The sequence below is a fragment of the Lactuca saligna genome, chromosome 6, assembly GCF_052625555.1.
Source record: "Lactuca saligna cultivar CGN05327 chromosome 6, ASM5262555v1, whole genome shotgun sequence".
In the NCBI taxonomy this organism is placed as follows: Eukaryota; Viridiplantae; Streptophyta; class Magnoliopsida; order Asterales; family Asteraceae; genus Lactuca; species Lactuca saligna.
The window spans coordinates 108,933,405-108,957,202 of NC_136422.1; positions in this window are offsets into that span (position 1 = coordinate 108,933,405).

Below are 23,798 nucleotides of genomic sequence, written 5' to 3' on the forward strand. Positions count from 1 at the left end.
ATGTTTTAAATAATTATAATGATAGAACTTAAAACATTAAGCAAATTAATTTTCAAAAATTAGTTAACAATAACAACAATTATAAATAACAGTAAACCATATATTATATTTAATTTTATTCATGTGTAACTCGCGGGTAGAAGTCACTCAAACGATTGAAATTATGAAGTTATAATATATATATATATATATATATATATATATATATATATATATATATATATGTATGTATATATATATATATATATATATATATATATATATATATATATATATATATTATCATATAATTCAAAATAATCAATATATTATATCAATTTAGTATACCAATTATTATATATATTATTATATTAAATTTAACAACAACGTTATTGTTATATTATACAAACATATATTTGTAAAGACTTCAACTATGTAGGTGTTTCTGCGCATTAAAATGTTCGCTTAAATATATATTTCAGTTCTACTTGAAAAATCAAATAGTATTTTTTTTAAATAGTTAAAAGCGGTAAATTGTGGTGATAAATGCAAAAATAAATTGTAATCTCAATTTAACTGAAATATTACCTAAATGTATTTTTATAATCGTTAAAAGTTTCTAAATAAGTAGTTTAAAATAACTTACAATAATAATAGTTAAAAATAAGTATTTATAAATTATTATATTGTTACCTTTAAAATTAAAAAATAATGTTTCATGTTTTAAATTATTATAATGATAGAAATTAAAACATTAACCTTCAAGGTCCGTAAACAACATTTAAGGTGTTAAAATGCCCCTTAAACACCTCCTATGCTTTGGAATAATAGCTGGAACCAACCACCATTGTGTTAGGGACCTTAAACGTGAAAGAAACCACCTCCTTAGGAGATTATAGTCGTAAACCCCCAAGGAATGGCTCCTAGGCCGTAAACTCCTCTAAAGTGTTCAAATGGTGCCCTAACTTCCTTCCATAACATGTACTTTGGACTTGAACCACTTGTGCTTAACCTAGGATCACAAAAACACAAAAGGAAAGTGCATGTGAGAGTTTACAGCTATAAACTCCTAGTTTACAGCCATAAACTCCTTAAAATGGCCCCTTTGATGGTTTAATCCCTTCCATTGCCTTAGAACTGAACCTAGCCTCATTCCACTAGTGTTATAAGACCTTTAAGCAACCAAGAACACACCACCCATGAGTTTACGACCTTAAACTCATGGGGATGTGTTCATTAGGCCGAAAACTCCCCTAGGAGTTTACTCTAGAAGAGAAAACCCCATATCTAGGCCTTACACCTCCTTAGATGCAACCCGGATCACTCCTAACACTTGAATTAAAGTGTTTTCGCGCTTCAGAGTGTATATTCTTATTTAATTAGTAGTTCAAAGTCTAATTAGATACAATTATGTATCTCTTCATATTTCATAGGAACATCACGTGTATTCAAGCCCCAAACTGACACTTAGCATCCTAACCGACACATTTCTCGTCTGGTGAGTTCATACCCTACACCTTTTTCCGTGTTTTTCATGTTTTCACGGGGGAATACAAGCAAAAGTACAAGGAAATTGTGTACTCAAACTTACTCTTTCATTTGAAATGTTTCATATTCCGTATGCTGTTAACACTGGAAACCGAATTAACCAATCATTTGACTTGCAGAGTTAATTTTCAAACTAATTGCAAAACGCGTTATCAGGACTTGCACTGGGTCCTAAGTTTGTTCACTGACTGAGGCCACTTTTATCAATGAAGGTATACCTTTCCGAATGCCATCTAAATATTATTTATCAACGAAGGTGTCAAAGTAAGCGTATCCGTGTAAGTGTGTCAAAGTAAACATATCTCTACATATAGCATTAAGTATACACTCATGTATGAACTGACTCTTGTGTAATTCCTTGTAATAGGAATAGCAAGTACTATTTCCTAACTATACCTATACTAGTTACTAGTAATGTACAAGTATCAAAGAAGGTATACCAATTCTAGCCAAAGGTACTGAACTGATTGAGGCCACTTTTATTTCTACATATGTATACATGATGTATAACTAATATTTAGATGAAATTCGGACAGATAACCGATACCCCATAGCCACACCCAACAAGGAAAAGGAAATACAGTGAGTTAGCCTTCCTAAGTCCTTTAAACATTACTCATATAACTATACATATATGGGCATGCATTTGATAATATAAAAGCATAAAAGGAGTTTTTCAAAACCTTTGAAAACGATTAATATCTAAGAAAAGATCGACTTGATGCCAGTTTATAAAACGGTTTGAAAGTATTTTGTTTGAGGAAACAATTTAAGTATAAAGAAAACCTTTTTTTGAAATAAAATTATAACAGAGTTTGAAAAGAAACATACAGTGTATAAAGCGGTTTGATAAACATTTTTAAACATATAAAAACGTTTAAGGAAACATTTAAAGAAATTTGTTTGGTAAAACAACTATCGTATAATAAATCCATTTGCATGTTAGTTATTATTCACATGTGATTGATATAATAACTAGCATTATTCAACATGTATCACCCCCCCCCCCCCCCCGTAAAAGCATTTAAAACATTTATTAAGAGGTAGGAACTCACCTGTAGTTGATGGTTTGGATGAATTGACTGACGTAGGATGCTAAGTGTCAAGTGAAGACTTGTACACACACAAGGATCCTAGTTAACATATACTAGTACATATATGTATCCAATTAGTCTTTAAACAACTAATTAACAAAGTTAAGACATCCTAGGACATGATAAACTCTTTATATAAGTGTTATAAGTGCTAAGGGGTGCATCTAAGTGTTGTAGGACAAGGCTATTGATTTTAGGGTTCAATAGAACCCCTTTCATGACTTTACTCCCTAAAGACCATATCCCATTGAGTTTACGGTAGTAAACCCTTGATTTTACGGACGTAAGCTCCTAATCTTTTGATTATTTGATGGTTTCAAGACTTATAAGTTATTAGAAGTGTTTCCACTTGATGTATGAGCCTAAGGAAGAAGGTAGGGCACCATATCCCTCATTTGAGGGGTTTACGGACCTAAGACTATTTCCCTTTGGGTTTACGGCTGTAAACCCTTATGGACCATGGTATTTTTGTGCTTACAAGTCTTATACACATTAAGGTATGAGTCTAGGCTAGTTTCACAAGGGAAGGAAGGGACTAGGGCACACTTTTGGCACCTAAAGAAGGGTTTACGTTCCAGGGTATTCTTGGGTCGTAAACACCTTTGATCTTGGTGTGTCCTCATGATTTCTTGATGCATAGATGTGTAACAAGCTTTAAAATACACTAGGGTAGGAGTACTTCCAATATAGAAGCTTGAAATGAGCCAAAAGTCCAAGAAGACTACTGTGTGTTCTTGGTGAAACTTGAAGAATCAAAAATTTTGGAACATTTTCACGGATGGATGTTTGTTAAAATACTATATTAGATGATATACTAACTTGAAAGGGCTAGAAATACTTACTAGATTTAAGATCCTGAAGAAAACCGGGATGATACTTGAGAGAGTTTGGGAGTTCACACTTGGAAAGGTGAAAAAGTGATTTAAAAGACTAAGTGTCACTTGTATACCCCCTTCCTTGGGGTTTGCGGCCGTAAACATTCTTGTTTAGGCCGTAAACTCCAATTTTTTGATGTGTCGGGACGTTATTGTTGCACAATAAACCCTAGGGCATCGTCTCTCCTGATATCTCCTAAAGTGTTATTCCTAAAATACTCAAACTTAAACCAAAAAGTTTGAAGATTGGCAGTACTATTCTGACTTCTATTGACTTGATATGTTGTACATAATAGAAATTTCGGGTTGTCACATGAATCCCTTCTAGAAACTAGTTGATGAAAACTATGTATCGCATCTGACCTACACTACACCTCAAACTGATATGTTCTAGGATATTCCTTTATCTCCCAATGCTTGTTACTATCAAGTCTATTAAGACATTGATACCCAAATTCCACCCCTTACAAATTTCCAATGAATTTATGAGATTGAATCCATTCCACAATAATGATGACAACAAGATAGGAATATATGGTCAAATGATGCACCTGAAGTAGTGAAGAGTTACAAACCTCGGTCATTCAAGAGCACAATCTTCTTCAAGTATAATCTAGTGCGATTTTGTTACTCAAGACATATAAACCTCGGTCATTCAAGAACACAATCATCAAGGAGTACTTCGGAACCCATGTAGGATTTGTGTCGATGAATCCTGAATAAATTTTCTTCATTGCTGGAGTGTGCACCTTCAAGATTGAAATACATCAAAAGATGAATACCACATATTGGAGATCTTGAAACTTTCTTAGGTCTCTTGTATATGACCTTGTGACAATAGATGTCACAATCGGCATTTGCTAGGAAATTCTAATTCCAACATAAACATCATCCATTGTAAAAGCTTGTACTCTAAGTGAATACTATACTCTATTCTCATTAAAATACATATCAAATGTTCAAATATGGGTTGGAAACCCTAGAAATCCTGGCTCGAGTTCATTATAGACTAGGATTCTCTTATTGGGCCTAGTGGACCATAAATCTCCAACTTCAACATCTTCGGCCTAGGAATCCTAATTGGGCTCTAAATGGACCACATTCATAAAACTTTAGCATTTTGGACCATTGGACTTAGAATGATTCATTCTAATCCTAATGGGCCTTATTGGACCATAGTTGAACCATTTAACCCTAATAGACCATAGAACCCATTCTTTTATGCCATTTGGGCCGTCAACTACCCCAAAAGTCCAATGGGCCAAAATTTTTCTCTATGGGCCTCATGATTTCAAACAAGCCAAGAGTTTGAGCCCAATACTATGTTCTTTCACTTCATTTGGCCCATTTTCAACCCATGTGTGTAAAAAAAAAAGATAATGGATAATTAACTTAAACCATGCCACCACATTTTTATATATAGGATAACAAGGGATTATACATAACATATATCGATAAACTTCTCATATCTCTATACAACCATCACCTCAAGACTCATCTCCTCTCTCTTCTCTTATTTAAAGTCAGCCAAACACCCTCACACCACCTCATTTCATTCAAAATCCTTCAAAGAATTCTCTCTAGAAAAACCACCTTCTTCCTCCAAAATTTTCGAGATTTTCGTTGTAGATTTAAGAGATTCTTCTTCAAGATCATCAACTTTGGTAAGTTCTCACTTAGATCTATGATTCAATTTCTTGATCTCTTCAAAAATCTCCTCTTCCAACCATATTCTAGTGGATCATGTTCTTAGAACCATCTAAGTTCAAGATCTACTTAATAAAGCTTGCTAGGATCAAAAATCTTCTTTCACATCTTCATCAAAACCGATCCATCACCCCAAGGTGAGTTCTTACCCCTTATTTTCGGTTTTTACTTGGCTTTTTTAGGGACAAGACAAGTTGTTTTGTGTAGATCTATGTGTATATGCATGACTATGTGTGTTTTCATGAATTATTTGGTGATTATGTTTTGCTTACTTCATTGATTTTCAGGGTGTGACAGTATATGCATGACTATGTGTGTTTTCATGAATTTTTTGGTCCAATATCGGATCGTTTTGACCGTCCTAATGGTAATATTTTTCAAAACTGTTTTAAATGCAAAACTGTCACACCCTGAAAATCAAAGGCGGAAACATTTCTGGGGTGGACTTCCACGTTGTGTATCAAATCCAATGTACATAGTAATCATAGTAAACAACCATTACATTACATATATATGAAAGTTTACATTTGTTTCAAAAGTAAAGCCATACAAGATATACATATGCACCATATTAACAAAAGTTGAGACGAGTCTTCTGAGCACTCCGTCTTCACCAAAAGATATCATCGGGTACCTGTCTAACTTGGACCTGAGAATACAAGCGGTTTGAAAATCAGCATAAAGCTGGTGAGTTCATAAGCGGTTTTGTTTTATGAAAATGTGTCGGTTTCCTTTAGTTTTCCGAAAAGGTTTGTTATCCAAGAAAATCCCATATTTTCTTATGCAAAGTTAGTTTAGTTATCATTTGTTACCAATTCGATTACGTGTTGTATTTTACCCCAGGAAAATCCCATGTTTTCCTAATTGTAAGACCAGTTGTATATCACAAAGTATAGTTTATTACTCAAAACTATATATTGAAAATCTTGGGATCACTATCCCGAAAGAGATATAAGATAGTTTGACACATATGAAAATACAGATTTAAGATCATGGGACTACCATCCCGGACTAGACACGAGAAAATTTGATATATATGGAAATATAGATTGAAAACCATGGGATCACTATCCCAAACATGTTATAGATTTAGACCATGGGATTATCATCCCGTACTTGATATAGGTTGAAATCATGGGATTACTATCCCGTAATAGATATAGATTAAAAACCATGGGATCACTATCTCGGACAAGATATAAGTGTAAACCATGGGATTACTATCCCGTAATAGATATAGATTCAAAACCATGGGATCACTATCCCGTATAAGATATAGTTAAAAATCATGGGGCAAACATCCCGAATTAGATATGAAATACCATAATATTCACGAATTGTAGATAGGAAGTAGTTTGATAACCTTGGGACTAACATTCCGAACTAATTACAAGATAGTTTAATATGCTAAGAAATATAGTTGAAAACCATGGGATCACTATCCCGAACTAGATATAAAATAGTTTGATAATACCATGGGATCACTATCCCGAAAGAGATATAGATTCTAAAACCCAAACTGTGAATAACTTAATATTAATACATGTTGTGAGTCAGGTAACCATGCTAATACGACAACGAGACCTCCTTGACGTTTGTCAGACATCAAAATGATATCCAGAAATTTGTCACCCCAGGCGTGCCCGCCTAACTGTAGCTAGCAGTTAAGGTGTGGGATTGTCAGTCCCGAATAGATCTATTATCAAATTCCACGCTCTCCCTCCAGGAGACTCTGGTTACACTTCCGGGGAGGATTTACTGATCATCCATAAAGGGTAGTGACTATCTCACAAACTAGTACTAAACTATTCAAAGGGTTCTCATACGATATCAGCATACAGAAGATTATGAAACGTAATACAGCGAATATAGATACATACAATGAAATTATCTGACAATACATTCAAATGATACGGAGATAAACTGAATTAGACATAGTTTATCTAATAACTTTATGTAGATATCAGTACATGATAAAACGAACAGTAAAGAATCCCAAATTATTCCCATAATAATTTGATTAGTTTGGTTATTTCCTTAAGTAAATTACATTTAGTTGTAATTGATAAATCATTCCTTATACTTAGCATAATACATAAGGAGTAAAAGAGTTTATAAGTTTGTCATATATATTTTAAACATATCAATGTTGTGATTTAAAAACAGTTATAGTTTGCTTGTATTCCCCCCTGAAAACATTGAAAAACACGGAAAAGGGCGTAGGGGTATGAACTCACCGAATGAGAAATGTGTCGATTTGGATGTTAAGAGTTGATCCGGGGCTTGTAAACACACGAGGTTCCTAATTATAATGTAAAGATACACATTTGTATCTAATTAGGACCTAGATTGATTATTTGATAAGGACAATTACAACTAGTCGCGAAAAGACTCTGATACAAGTGTTTGGAGGGACCCGGGTGACATTTAGGGACACATATAGTTAGGATAATGAATTGGGACATCAAAGGAACACTCCTTAGGGAGTTTACGGCCACAAGACCCTCTACCCATGAGTTTACGGTCGTAAACTCATGGTGGGGTGAGATATGGCACAAAATGGCTTGTAACACTTAAGGACATTTTTCTAGGTTGGATTTAAAGGCTTGGAATGGATTTAAATCATTAAAATGACCCATTTAAGGGAGTTTATGGCCTAGCATAGGCTCCTGGCCGTAAACTCCTAAATACTCAACAAAATTTGTGTTTTTGGTTTCCAAACAAATCACATGTGATTGCTAAAATTGTTTCAAGACCTTACATGTATTTACTTGATGTTTTGAAGGGATTTTTGGAGTTTACAGCCATGGGGCACCTTCAATGGCTGTAAACTCTTAAAATGAAGGGTTTTGATGTGTTTAAGGCCCTTAAACCATTTTTGGTTGGTCCTATGATTTATTCCAAGGCTTTTGGTGGTGTTGGATGGTCTTCTAACACCTTAGAAATGAATTTGCACCGTGTTTCATGGAGTTTACGGCCCAAGCACAAGCCTTGGCCATAAACTCACAATAATCCCTCAAAAATTATGTTTCAAGTGTCCAAATGCTAATACCAATATTCTATAATTCATATCTAAGCCATTTTAGTGATTTGGAAGGGTTTAAGGTCAAGAATACCCCATAAATATGAGTTTACGGCCCAAGCTTGTGCCTTGGCTGTAAACTCCTTCAAATCCACCAAAAACGATATTTTAAATGTTATAAGTCCTTTCCATGAAGCCAGTAAGCCATATCTAAAGTCCATTTGTGTTTAAGAAGGGTTTTAGGGCTTAAAAACCCCATTTACATGACTTTACGGCCCAAGCTTGTGCCTTGGCCGTAAACTCCTTCAAATGTCTCAAAATCCAAGTTTAAAATGTTACATGTCCATTCCATGATGCCATCTAGCCATATCTAAGGTCCAATAGTGTTTACGAAGGGGTTTGTGTGCTCCAAAACCCATGTTATATGAGTTTACGGCCCATGAAGGCTCCATGGCCTTAAACTCATGAATGTGGTCTTAATCCATGCTTTGAAATCGAATTCGAAGGCTAAGAAGGTTACATAACAAGCTAGGGAAAGTACCTTAGAGATTTGAGGCCTTAAATTTGAGTTTTGGACCCTTAAACTTGGATTTAGGAGAGAGGTTAGAGAGAGAGTAGATAAAGGAAGAAAAAACTTCAAATGAGTGCTTAAACACGTTTATATAGGTCCTAAAACTTGGACATGGTGGAATTCTACCCGATACCGGCCTTAAACGAAGCTTTAGGTCGCACCCGATTAAGTTTCCGTCACCCGGTGGGGACGTTTATAAAACTTATGAAATAAATAATTTGGGCTAATTACATGAGTTCCTAAGTGGTTTAGACACTCATTAAATTATAATAAACATATAAGTTTAAATAATTTAACCCAAAGTAAAAACGGAACGAATTTGATAACGGCGAATTTTTCGGGTAGAATTGGTTTTGGCGATGAACAACTTCGGGTTGTTACAAAAACGTTCTGATTTATACCTTTAAAATGACTAATCTCACGTTTCCATAAAAATTTTCTACAATTTTTAGTGAAATTTACAAAACTTCCTATCATATTTGAAATAATTTCGGACCAACCTGTGAAGGTGAGCATTTTCATACTAGTTTGAGGCCATTAAAAATTTTGAGAAAAATTGTAAGCAAAGTAGACAAAATTTCCAAACTTCCAGAGTTTACGGATTAAAATTTCAACTTACTATGAGTTTTCAACAAATTTTCCAACAATCGGCCCAGAAAAGTCAAAAACTAGAAAAATGTGTGTTTTCGCAAAAATCAAGCCAAAAACGATATTTTTGACAAAATGGGTTAAAAATTGTATTTTTAGCAAAAATTAGCCATAAATACAAGATTTGAACAAAAGGGTGGCTAAAGTATTATTTTTACTAAGATTGGGCCTTAATGGTAAATTTTTGGCTTATTGGGCCAAGATTGTCATTTATACAAAAAAAATGGGCTTTTTATGCTATTTTGATAAATAATTTGGTTAAAACTATCAAAAGGGGTAAATTTTTCATTTTCATATTATTGGGCCTTAGTAGCCTATTTATATGTTTGATGGGTCCTGAATACTATCTATATGTTTTATTGGGCCCTATTGACCCATTAACATTTTGCAACAGACATTAGATACTATTTGAGTTCTGTTTGTGTCTATAAATACCTTACATGTGAAATGGGCTTTAGTTGTCCTTTTACATATACGGTCACATGCTATATAATCCTATTCCTATGGGTCCTTGAAATGACTTACATGTTTAGTGATGCCTTAGTGGTTCACTTATATGGTTCATTGGGCCTGGAATGAGTTTATACTATTTCTTTGCGTAAATTTCATTAAGGATCTAGCGCGTTTTATTGGTTGACACCTATTAAGTGTACGATCGTAGCCTGGAGTTATAACCATAGTCTCTTAGGAGGAGAACGGGGTGTATAGATCTATACGGGGATGACACCCCACACCTGAGTTGTTCGCTATAGTTAGACTAAATCAGTCTAGGGTGACAAAAACCTTATTCTATTTTCCGTCGCAGTCCAACAATGCCATAACAGGTGAAATTGTGATTATTTAGTATGTTATGACGACTCACTTAGAGGAATTAACGTTATAAATTTTGGGGAACATACTCTCACTGGTACTCAAACTCAGGGGTTGGTATGGCAGCATTCTCTTTTACAGACAACATCGGGTTATCTAGAGACATTCTCTTTACATTCACTTTACATTCTCTCTATATTCTCTTTACCATTTTATTCTAATAAACGATAACATACATGCATTAACATAAGATCTGACACAAGCATACCAAACAGTTTTCAGAAAATATAGGATTTTCTGGTGGTTTCAAAGATATACATATCATTTTCAGAAAAATTCTTATTAACTTACCAACATTTTTATGTTGACCTTTTTAAATTAACATACATTCTTAGGAAACCATTGAAGTAGGTTGAGCTGAACAAAATAGCGGATGCTTAAGCTATATTTTGTCTCATCATACTTTAACTATTTGGAATGTAATATTCAATTACAATACTAAATGTAAGCTATGAATGTTGTTATATTACATGTGTGATGATGATGATGTTATGTTTCAATTATTTACTATGTAATGATACTACAAGACTGAAGTCATGCCGTCTGGTTTGGGGGTGTGACAATAGATGTTGAGATTCATCTTGGTCTAGCTAGTCAAGTTGATCTCCCTCCATTTGAATATCCAACAATGATCAATGAAGGTATGTATGAAATGAATTGAGGGGCCAATAATGGCCCTGATGTTGGTATCATCTTCAGAACATCCAACGATACTCACAAGAACTTCCTACCATGAAGGGTGTTTCTTTGCTGCAATAAGAAATAACAAGAATACATCTGTAAGCTCACTGAAAAATTTGTTGGATTAGTGTCTAAGGCTGTAACTATATTTGGTAAGTACTTGACCCGGTTGTGCATGGTCGTTTTGGGTTGCCTTCACCGTAGCAACTTGACAGGATGGTTTGTAAAGAGAGAAGAGATATTATTTTTAATACATTATTAGAATAATATATTAAGGGAATAATAATATTCTTTAATTGATATAAGTCATATATTAATTAAGAATTAATTTGGTGACTTAAAAGAGATTAATTGAATAGAGGCACATAAATTGACAAATGTGTGATAGTTGTGTTTTGGGCTATGTATCCTTATGGATATAAGGGTGGACGGATTTTAGGGTTAGGAGACCTAAAAATCGTCCAAGCCTAATATCTAGGAGGATCTTTGGATTGATTACGGCCTATGTTATTCTATTAGGGTTAAGGGTGAAACCCTAATAGCTCATAGTATAAATAGATCCCCTGGGTGAGGGAAGTCGGCATTCATGCTAGGCAAGAAACCCTAGAGCCGATTTCTTACCCTCCTCTCTCTCTCTCTCAAGATCATCCTCTTGCTAGTTGGTGTTTGTAAGCCATTAGAGGAGTGACAATTGTGACTCTAAGCTCCAAGAACAAGAAGTTTCAATCAAGCAACCTAAGGTATTCTTCTAGATCTGTTTTATATGATATGAATCAATTGTTTACACTAGATTTAGAATTGCAAGCCTTTGATACATTACATGTTCAATTATAGAAACCTAGATCCAAGCATTAGGGTTTGCATGTGCACATAGGGAAGTTCTTATGGCTCAAACCCATCAGTGGTATCAGAGATTTGATTGATTTCTATTAAATTGATGCATTGGTTAATTGCTTGTTGCTTGAAAATTTTGATTTTTGTGATTCTATTCAATGAACTCGGCGAGTTCCATTGTGGACTCGGCGAGTCCATAGTGGAACTCGGCGAGTTCGAGCATTAGTTGGAGGTAGTTTCATGATTTCTTGTTGTTTTACTTTAGGATACTTGCCTTAACTGTTTTGAGTCATTAAAATCCGATTATAATCATATATATGAGTATATTCTTGACCAAACAAAAGATAATTACCAATTAGTTGAATAATAATTTCCTTATATGATAATAATTAATTATTTGGATTGAATTGGTGAATTGTCTTGCAAGTAATATTGAATAAAATCAAATTGAGATAATCTAGTTAGGTGATTTGTATTATTTTCTACTGGATCCTTATGTTTAGAAAAGTTTAAAACTTGTCCTTATGTTTTTGAAATTTAAGTTTTGTGATTAATAGCTTAATTTGAATAATTTAAATTTCAAACCCTAGAATTCTACAAGAATAATATTCAACTCTATACTATTATATTATTATAAGCTTAATATATATATATATATATAGATATATATATATATATATATATATATATATATATATATATATATATATATATATATATACGTATGTATAATTTAAAATGCTAGTCTTACCGTTAGTAGGCCTCATTCACGAAGACGGTCTATAAGGTGGCTATAAGGTTGCTGCCTATAAAATGGCGCTTAATGGGTGTACACTCACACCCACCGCTTGCTTGACTTGTGAATGGTCGTTAGCCGAACGGGTAGGATAGGGAAATCCTCTCCTCATTAATAAGTATAATGAATCTATATAAAGTAACTAAAGGTGTTTCACAAAATACCAATATTAGTTACTTTAGGAAATGTGAATTGATGCAATCCCATGAAATTACACTTTGCACCCTTGTTAAGATGTTAGTGGAGCGTGTGTGGTTAACCGGCACACTAATTGGTTCTAAGAAAAGGTGGCAAAGGGTGATTCATTGTTTGTCATAGTTCGATGGAGCGTGTGTGGTTTACTGGCACATTAAATAGGTGACTGTAACAACGAAGGCACCATGTAGATTTGCATGGTTATTCACACCCGCTTTGTGATCCTCGGTATCCCAGTCACAAACTAGAGGGGCATATCGAGATTTAAACATGCCATTGAAAGGTTCAATGAATCTCAAAGAAATCTAGGAATTCTCAACACATTTAAAACATAAGCTTATGTTTTTCATGGTGAAGAATTAGTTAATCATCATTCACTTACCTCCAAATTATTTGCATGTTGGATTACGGCATCCCTTTTCTAATGTGAAAATAATATTGTTGGGTCCTAGCCCTAATTATTTTTTGGGTGTTAATTAGGGACTTAACTCTAATCAAACTTTGTTTCCTTTCTATTTGTAGATGTCTAATGCGAACAACGCTGCTGCTAGCTCATTCACTATAATAAGCCTTTGTCAAAAAGTGACTTTTGCCAGATCGGAATTTAGCGAATGGATAAGATACATTCGCACGATCGCGCGTTACGATGACAGAGTATGTTCTCGATGAGAAGCTCGAGAAGATCAATCCAGAAACTGCTACTCCCGAAGAAATGGTTGTCTTTGAGACTCATGAGCGTGATGCAACGAAAGTCCATTGCATCATGATAGCCACAATGAACTCCGAATTTCAAAAGTCTATGAGGATATGTATCATTATGAGATGCATCTAGACTTAATGGAGATATACCACCAAAGCGTGAGGCAAGAGAGATATGAGATCATAACGAATATGATCACTGCTAAAATGGGAAGTGGAGAGTCTCTAACCGTGAACTTGCAAAACATGCAAAGGTATGTTGCTCGTCTTCGTAAGTTGAATGTCAACTGTGGGGAAGATTTGGCTGTCTACATTGTTCTTCACTCCTTACCCTCATGCTACAATCAATTTAGGATGACCTACCACATGAACAAGCAAAAGGTCACCCTAAGCAAACTCTAAGGGCTCCTAAGGACTGCTGAGAGCAACCTCAAGGACAAGTATGTTGCACCAACTACCAATCCACCTGCTGCACCTGTTTTGGCTATTGGGCAGGGAAGGGGCAAGAAGAGGAAGGCGTCTTCAAAGAACCACCGCAATGGAAAGTTCCAAGATGGTTCCTCTTCTAGTGGGACCAAGGTAGATCCTGCTAAGCCCAACCCAAACCCAAAGGAGGCAGAGTGCCACCATTGCCACAAAATAGGGCATTGGAATAGAAGTTGCCCGGAATATCTGCAAACCATCAAGGATAGGAAGATCAAGCCATCTTTCCCAAGTATTTACATAATTAAATCTAATGATTCATGTCATGCTATTTCTTGGGTTCTTGATACAGGGTGTGGTTACCACATTTTTTCTGATTTGCAAGGAATATGATGAAATAGGGATGTGGAGCTTGGAAGAATAAATCTAATCATACGGAACAGAAGATCGTCGCCTGTTACCAAGATTAGAGTGTATTCTTTAGTGCTTAGTAATGGATTGAATTTAGATTTAAATAATTGTTACTACTCGCCAGATATGGCAAGAAACATCATTTCTTTTCATGGTTGATTTAGACAAGGATTTAGATATTTGTTTAATAACGAGAATGGTTCGATTTATGCTTATGTAAATGGTGTTTTATATTTTGAAGCAATTCCTTGTAATGGAATTTATGAAACTGTTATGGTTGTAGATAACCTAGGAAATGATGTGTTGTGTATGGATTCTTCCAATAGTGTGGATAAAGCATGCTTGTAGCATTTTTGTCTTGGACATTTCAACAAGAAGCACATAGCCCAACTCCAAAAGGATGGAGTTTTGGAGTCATTCGACCTTAGGGAAGATGACACGTGCGAATCTTGTTTACTTGGAAAGATGACCAAGTCACCCTTCACTGGCACTTGTGAGAGGGGTGAGGATTTATTGGATCTCATATACACAGACATGTGTGGACCCTTTAGATCCACCACAAAGGATGGGAACCGCTTCTACGTGACTTTCATTGATGATTATAGTAGATATGGGTATATTTACTTAATCAAGCACAAGTCAGAAACGTGTGAAAAGTTCAAAGAGTTCAAAATGAAGTGGAGAATCAATTGGGTAGGAAAATGAAGATGCTTCGATTCGATCGAGGAGGAGAGTACCTAAGTCTTGAATTCCACGACTATCTCAAAGAATGTGGAATAGTTTCACGATTGACGCCACCTAGGACACCGCAGCTGAATGGTGTGGCAGAAAGGTGTAATCGAACCCTGTTAGACATGGTCTGTTCTATGATGAGTCATGCTTCACTACCTATCTCATTCTAGGGGTGTACCTTAGAGACTACCGTCCATATCCTTAACCGAGTCCCTACAAAGCAGGTTTCCAAAACACCTCAGGATATGTGGATAGGAAAGCTCCCTCATTGGAAAATATCAAGGTTTGGGCCTGTGAAGTTTTCGTAAGACGAGAAGCTCACGACAAGCTCGAACCTCGTAGTGAGCGATGTATTTTCATTGGCTACCCGCAAAAATCCTTTGGATATCTGTTCTATAGACCGAATGACAATGTTGTCTTCGTTGCAAGGAGAGGAGTTTTCCGAGAGAGAGAACTCATTAGCCAAGGGGACAGTAGGATGAAAATCGATCTTGATGAGATTCAAGAGTCGAGCGATGAAGGAACCTCGAATGCTGGCACTCAACCTGGGAAGGAAACTCTGTTTAAACCAATTGACGAGTCCTTAACTCTCAAACATTCCAAAACAGTTAGAGTTCAACCCCAGTTTTATGGTTTTCATATTAGTACCGAAAGGGACACGTATATTAGTGATGGTACACTAATAAATCTAGATGAACCTAATAGCTATAAGGAAGCCTGGTGGGCCCAGAGTCTGAAAAATGGAAAAAGGTGTTGTCCATTCAGTCCATGTATGACAACCAAGTTTGGAATTTGGTTGACAATGTGCCCGGACGTAAGATGGTTGGGTGCAAATGGATCTTTAAAAAGATGACCGATGTGGATGGGAATGTGCACACGTATAAGGCACGATTGGTGGCGAAGGGCTTTACTCAAACTCCCGGAGTTGACTATGATGAGACCTTCTCACCAGTTGCTAAGATAAAATCTATTAGGGTGATGCTAGCCATTATTGCATTTCATGATTATGAGATATGGCAGATGGATGTCAAGACCGCTTTCCTTAATAGGAAGTTGGCTGAGGATGTTCACATGGCTCAACCAGAAGGTTATGTCAAGGCCAGTGGGGGTATAGTTAGCTTCCTAGTTTTGTATGTCGATGACATACTGCTCACAGGAAACAACATCCCGAATCTGTAGGAAGTTAAGTCCTGGCACGGGAAGTGCATCGCTATGAAGGACCTCGGAGAAGCCTCCTATATTTTGGGAATAAGGATAGTGAGAGAATGAAGTAAGAGACTAATAGGACTTAGTCAGAATACTTACTTGGATAAGGTACTAAAACGTTTTAGTATGGAAAACTCGAAGAAGGGAGAACTACCGATACAAAGTAATGCTAAATTGAGTAAAAATCAATGTCCGAGTACCCTACACTTCCATAGTTAGCTGAATCATGTACGCTATGACTTGTACTCGCCCTGATGTGGCTTTGAGCATGGTCAGTAGATATAAAGGGAACCATGGCAATGCTCATTGGATTGCGGTCAAGAATATACTTAAGTACCTTCGGAGGACAAAGGACTGGGTTTTAGTCCTCCGAGGGAGTGATGACTTAAAGATGCAAGGGTATAGTGACGCAATATTCCAGACCGACAGGGACAACAACGTTCGTAGTCGGGCTGGTTCTTTACCCTTAATGGAAGAGCAGTGACTTGGAAAAGTTCCAAGCAAGAGACCGTAGTTGATTCAACGTGCGAATCATAGTACATTGCAGCGAGCGAAGCGTCAAAGGAGGCGATCTGGTTGAAGAACTTCATTGGTGACCTTGGAGTTGTGCCTTCCATAAAGGAGCCTATGGAAATTTTCTGTGATAATGAAGGAGGGGTTGCCTTGACCAAGGAACCGAGGGATCATGGTAGATCTCAGCATATCGACAGAAAATATCAATTTATTAGACACCGAGTAGAAGAGGGACACCTTGTAGTAAAGAGGGTATCGTCAGAGGATAACCTAGCAAATCCGCTTACGAAGCGACTGAGTAGGGTTAAGCATTTGCAGCACGCAAGGAACATTGGGCTGAAAGACGATATTAGTTTAGATTAGATAGTTTGGAAACATGTAATAGAAAAATGTAATTAACATTTAATGATTGAATAAAAGGAGTATTAATTATAAGTAAAGCTACTGTCTTATGTTAATTGTTTAACTATTGTTTCACTTTGCATGTTTTGACTTCCTGAATAATTTAGTTATTAAGAATAATCGAATTATTCGAATGGTCCACAATCGTTCATATGTTAGAACTAGGTATGAATAAAGATTGTCATGAATTGCTGTGTAGATTTTCTAAAAGATATTAGACATAGTAAAGGTTTGCTGCAACGTTCATGAGTGCTTATGAACAAGTTTTGAGCATTGGAATAAACCCGCACTTGTTGGAATCACTTTGTGGAACGTAACGCAAGTGATCGCAAGACGATAATATCACATGGTCTTAAAATCAAGATATATGGTTTATTGTTTATTAATTGGTTGTGCATTGATAATGCGAAACCCCATCAGTAAATTGATGTCATAAAACGCATTGTTGTGTATAATTGATTAGTAAATAGTAAATGCATACAAGTCGAAGTTTATTTGTTACTTTTTTCTAAGAGGTTAAAAGCGATATCAAGGCCCCTCGATGATTTGATTTGACTTATGTGTCGGGCCCGATCAGGACTGAATTGATGTGTTCAATTAAGTTCTATTTCAAATGAATCTGAGATTAAGAAACCAACTACTGGACAATAAGTTCCATGAGATTGTCCGCACAACATCTTAACAGAGGACTGTACGATCCCTTATCTAAAGGATAGGATACTGATAAGATCATAGTTTGACAGCGTCTTTGAGAGCTACGATTGCTAATTGGATTGTGTTTGCATATATAGTTACTAGACTTATCCAAGTGGGAGACTGTTGGATTAGTGTCTAAGGTTGTCACTATATTTGGTAAGTACTTGACCCGGTTGTGCATGGTCCTTTTGGGTTGCCTTTACCATAGCAACTTGACAGGATGGTTTGTAAAGAGAGAAGATATATTATTTTTAATATATTATGAGAATAATATATTAAAGGAATAATAATATTATTTAATTGATAAAAGTCATATATTAATTAAGAATTAATTTGGTGACTTAAAGTGATTAATTAAATAGAGGGGCATAAACTATCAAATGTGTGATAGTTGTGTTTTGGGCTATGTATCCTTATGGATATAAGGGTGGACGGATTTTAGGGTAAGGAGACCTTAAAATCGTCCAAGCCTAATATCTAGGAGAATCTTTGGATTGCTTAGGGCCTAAGTTATTCAATTAGGGTTAAGGGTGAAACCCTAATAGCTCATGGTATAAATAGATCCCCTGGGTGAGGGAAATCGACATTAATGATAGGCAAGAAACCCTAGAGCCGATTTCTTACCCTCCTCTATCTCTCTCTCCAGATCATCCTCTTGCTAGTTGGTGTTTGTAAGCTATTAGAGGAGTGACAATTATGACTCTAAGCTCCAAGAACAACAAGTTTCAATCAAGCAACCTAAGGTATTCTTCTAGATCTGTTTTATATGATATGATTCAATTGTTTACACTAGATTTAGAATTGCAAGCCTTGGATACATTGCATGTTCAATTAGAGAAACCTAGATCCAAGAATTAGAGTTTCCATGTGCACATAGGAAAGTTCTTATAGCTCAAACCCATCAAAATCTATGTTCATTATCCATGAAATGAAGCTTGAAATTGAAAGAATAATCAAATAGGTGTACGCTGTAAGGAATTTTTGGTAGCTCCTTTTCAAGTTTCTCAAACTTGATATGTGAAGAAAATAATTTGCGACGTCACTTAGGGGGAAATTATTGATGCATGAAAGTGGTCCTCAACGACTAAGGTGTTTATTATGGATTTGAAGTCCTCGTAGGATGACGAGGCGAAGATTTATTTTGTGTTAACATGTGGAAGAGTTACGTGTTCTATGTGTCTCACATCTTACATCCTTTGTAATTCTCTCATATTGTAATACAAGTCTCTTTATCTCCATTATCTTACACTTTATTGTTTATCACTTAGTAACTTGTGTTTGAACGCAACCATCAAGTATCTTTAAACTTGCTTATATTTAGTGATATATTCTGCTGTTATGCTTCATTTATAATTTTGCGATCTTATTATTGTTAAGCAAACTAAAGATCCATGAGATTATCCTAGTATTCCACACATTTAATGTTTTTAAACATTAGTTCTACTCTCAACATCCTAGATGTTTTTGAGATTCATTGATAGTTGAAAATAACATGTTAAGCTCAGATTACGCTCATCCCAAATCGATGATGCATGATGTCACAGATTATACAACAGATGGTGAATCAATCATGAATAACCACATAATACACGAACCAAATTATTATCACATTAACATGTTGGTTAACAACACACACTCAATCAACAGATTAATTAATCTAAGTGCCACTTCATTTCTAACTTATACCCTCACTTTTATATGTTTATTAACAACACATGCTCCATTAATACAATGTAAAGAAAATGTGCATTTACATGGTTAGCATATGACTCACGTTTTTAATAAAATCAAGATTTGATAAAACAACCTTTCATTCCTTTTAATACTTCAGCTAACACTTTTTAACTCTAAACACATATCCAGTCAAACCGTTTTAATAACTTAAATCTCTAAATGCAAAGAGGCAGTGAGGGTGGTTAGCCCAAGGCTTTTTAAAACCGAAATCATTTGTAATTGAAGAGACCTCCATAAACCTCTCTTATAGCATCAAAGTCTAGTCTTCGTTTCACGATAATGTTTCTGCTAAATGTGTAGTGATACTTGTTTGTAGTAATTTTATACTTATGGTAATCCCATTAATAGACAAATGTATATTTGAACCTTTAAAATTTGATGTTTAACCTTTTAAATATTAATTAAACATTACTTAAAATTTTAATTAATACTTTAAATATTCAAATTTAAATTCTCTAATTATATACTATTTAAAATTAAATATTCAGATTTCAATTGTGATTTAAACAATATTCAAAATAGTTAATTAAAATATTCAACTTTAGATTTTTGTTTAAATAATATTTAAAACATAGTTTAAATCGAATATTCATATTTAAATAATTTAGATAATATTTTGATTTATACATTTAAATATTGAGGGTTAAATCCTTTTAAATAATATATAAAACAAGAGGTTTTATCTAAAAAATTCGAAAGCCATCATAATCCAGGAATTTGAAAAGCTTACAGTCACGTCATGACCAAGAGAAGTTGCATCGCGAATTGAGACTATCATAATTCTAGATTTCGATTAATTATGAGTGCTCATAATTAAAACATGTAGTCTCTTATACGACTGTTAGGTTTTGTATGCATCTATACACACGATTGAGGTAGCGGAAACAAGAAAATACATATGTATACATGTTCTGTAGGATCTAGGTTTTACTAACATCTCGTGTGGCTTAACCTTGATCTTCTAAAACTTCTTAATCAAACTTGATCCCTTCTTGATCTAACCATGTTTCTTGTATGAGAGGACCTAACATAGAATACATCTAATGGAATCACACCCAAGATTCCAAAGAGAGAAGAAAAAACTAGAAGAGGGTCAAATTTCTATCATATTTGTAGCCTTAAAGCCCTTGCCAGGTTTCATCTCCCATCCCATGTAGGATTAAGATATAATTATAAAATCACCTCCCATCCAATGTTGGATGGTGATTTCAAAATTCCCTAACTCCAAAAGGTTTCTGTAATATTACAATAGGTTAATTTTTTAATTAGTTAATATTCAAGCCCCTGAATTAATTAATTCATAAATAATTTCTAATTAATTTATTAAACATAATAAATTAATAAAACTATTTTCTCTTTAATTTTATTTCTTTTAGTTTCATATTTATATCATCGAGGGAATCGAGAAGGAACCTATTATTGTTTAGAAATATTACCAATAGTAATGACCTTAGACATTTTTTCTAACATTTTTCACTTAGTTATACAAACTATTTGTATACAATTAGTTCACATATAATATCAATACATTTAGAGTGTATTACATAATGAATAGTTTGTTCGAATGGTTGAAAGAGATGGAATGCCTAGTTGATATTCGATCGAATAAACCTAACCATAATGGGATGCTACATTGACATTTAATAGATATGATTTCAGTGGTTATTGAAGTATTCAACGGGAAAAATGAAATTTATTGAATACAAAATGATAATGAAATAATTTTTTTTTGTATAAGCATATATTTAATTTATCTTTTATGGATTGCAAGGCATTATAAGTAAAAATGTAAAGTTTTTAAAAATGAAATAATGATGTGATAATTAATTAAATTTAAAAAAGTTTAATACATTACAGAGCGAATATCAATTTGTCTATCCTATGATCCTATATGATATCATTCATGTATTTATGCATGAAATAGAAGTGAATAATGAATCATTTGTTTAATCATATTAAATAGTTGTTATTTTAAGAGCACATTCACTTTGGAAATATACAAAATAGCATCCCATCCCATTAAATTTTAATTTGGTAAATGTGCTAAAGGACTGACAACTGATCAGACTCGCCACGTCTAAAGATCTATTCATTGAATTATACTATGATCAATTGATCATACAAGATGTTCTTGAAGGTCCAACCAGTCAGAGTTGGTGTAAACACCCACCGGTTCATTTGGATGTCCATAACACCTGATACTCATAAAGTGTTGCAATACTTATGATCATGTGAAGACTTTCAATATAAAGTTTTTTTTATAACTACTGGCCAATGAATCTTATTCGATTTGACCCAAAAATAGGTTATAATGTAATAAATTTTCATATTAATAGTGACATTTCAAGTATGATAATATAAAAACGATAACTATTCTTCATTAGGAACATACAAGAGTTGGGCAAAATGATATAAAACAACACCAAATATATAAATTATTAATGTTAAATGAGGACCGTTCTTCAATACATAAGCTTGTAAATATATGTGGAGCCAAATATTGTCTCTCCAAAAAACCGTTGTTGACAGAGGGAAACTCCCTCATACATAAAGAATAAGGGACTGTGATGCAGCAAAGACAAATACACTAACATTCCCTCTTATAGTTGGAGTCTCGATGAAATAGACAAGGATGTCTTGAGCATGGAGATGTGGTATGCTGATACCATGTAAATATATATGATACTTGATATTAAGTCTTTGAAAGAGCCTCTTTGGTGAGAATGAAGACCCCAACATCTATAAACACTTATTGGACCTTGTCTCACTGATTTATGCTACATGAATACTTCCTTAAAGTCCTAGTCTTGATGAATATAAACAAGGATGTATTGAACCACTTGGGGTGTAGGACACTACCTCTATTGTTATGTAAGATATATATGAAGTTTCATATTAACTCTCCAAAAGAGACTTGTGGAGAGAGAGAGAGAGAGAGAGAGAGAGAGAGAGAGAGACTCTAACATATATAGAGGCACTTATAAGACTCCGTCACACTAATTTAGATATGCTATTATTCCTCTTAGAGTCAGATGTTCGATGAAGATGGACATAGATGTTTTGTGCCACGAGACGCTGACTCTGATACCATGTAAATATATGTGGAACCAAAATAGCTTAAATCCTTTGAGGTTCTAGAGTAGTGTTTATAGTATAGTTTTTGGTTCATTATTTTTTTAGTGATAGGTTGGTTTTGTTCTTCATTAATCTTGCAAGTTTCATTATGACTTGTTGTTTTTATTTTGATTTCCTTTCAAAAAAAATCCCAACAATGCACATTTCTTTAACGAGTAAACAAACACAAATGTGAATCCATTTTACGAAACTTATTTAAAACATTAAGTATCGACCATCATTCTTTTTTATTTCTTTCCTTTTTTCTATTTCTAAGGTTACATTCCTTTGTTATTTCTTATTCTATGTTCAAGGGTAAGATCTATATCCAATTTTTCTTTTAAAGTTGCATCTCTTATTATTGATGCATATTGTGGTATAAATTCTCAATAGCTCATGAAGTCTATGTTTCAATCAGTTAAGTTGTTTTAGATAGTATAAGCTCCATACTAATGGAGCGTATGTACTCACACATGGAATTGGGAAAACTGTAGAAAAAATCCTTATAAATTGGCCTCATAATTGAGTTAGTAATTAGATATTTTTTTATGTTAAGTTCTAAAAAACCGGTATTTGTATTCATTTGGACCTTTATACTCTGTCAACAAATCATCTAACTTTCAAAAATTATACTTTTGACCTAGATTTCAATTGTTTGCTTACAAATTTGGTCAATATTTTAAACTTTTGGCCAAGATTTTAAATTCGATGATAAATTTGGTCCAGAATTTATCTTTTGTCCCAAATTTCAGAATTTTGTTAAGACTTCAACATAACTTTAGTTTTTTTTTTTTTTTTTTTTTTTTTACAACATTTTTTCTCAAAAAAACAAATCGAAAATATATATTTTTTTTGATAAAATCATATTTATACAAATACATATTTTACTTGAAAAAATGTATAGAAACATTTTATTTTCTTATAAATACATTTTGTAAAAACATATTTGTATGCAACTAAATAAGTGTTTTTATACATTTGTTTTGTAAAATCATATTTATATATTTTTTGTAAACACCTATTTTATAACAAACGTATTTGTATTCAA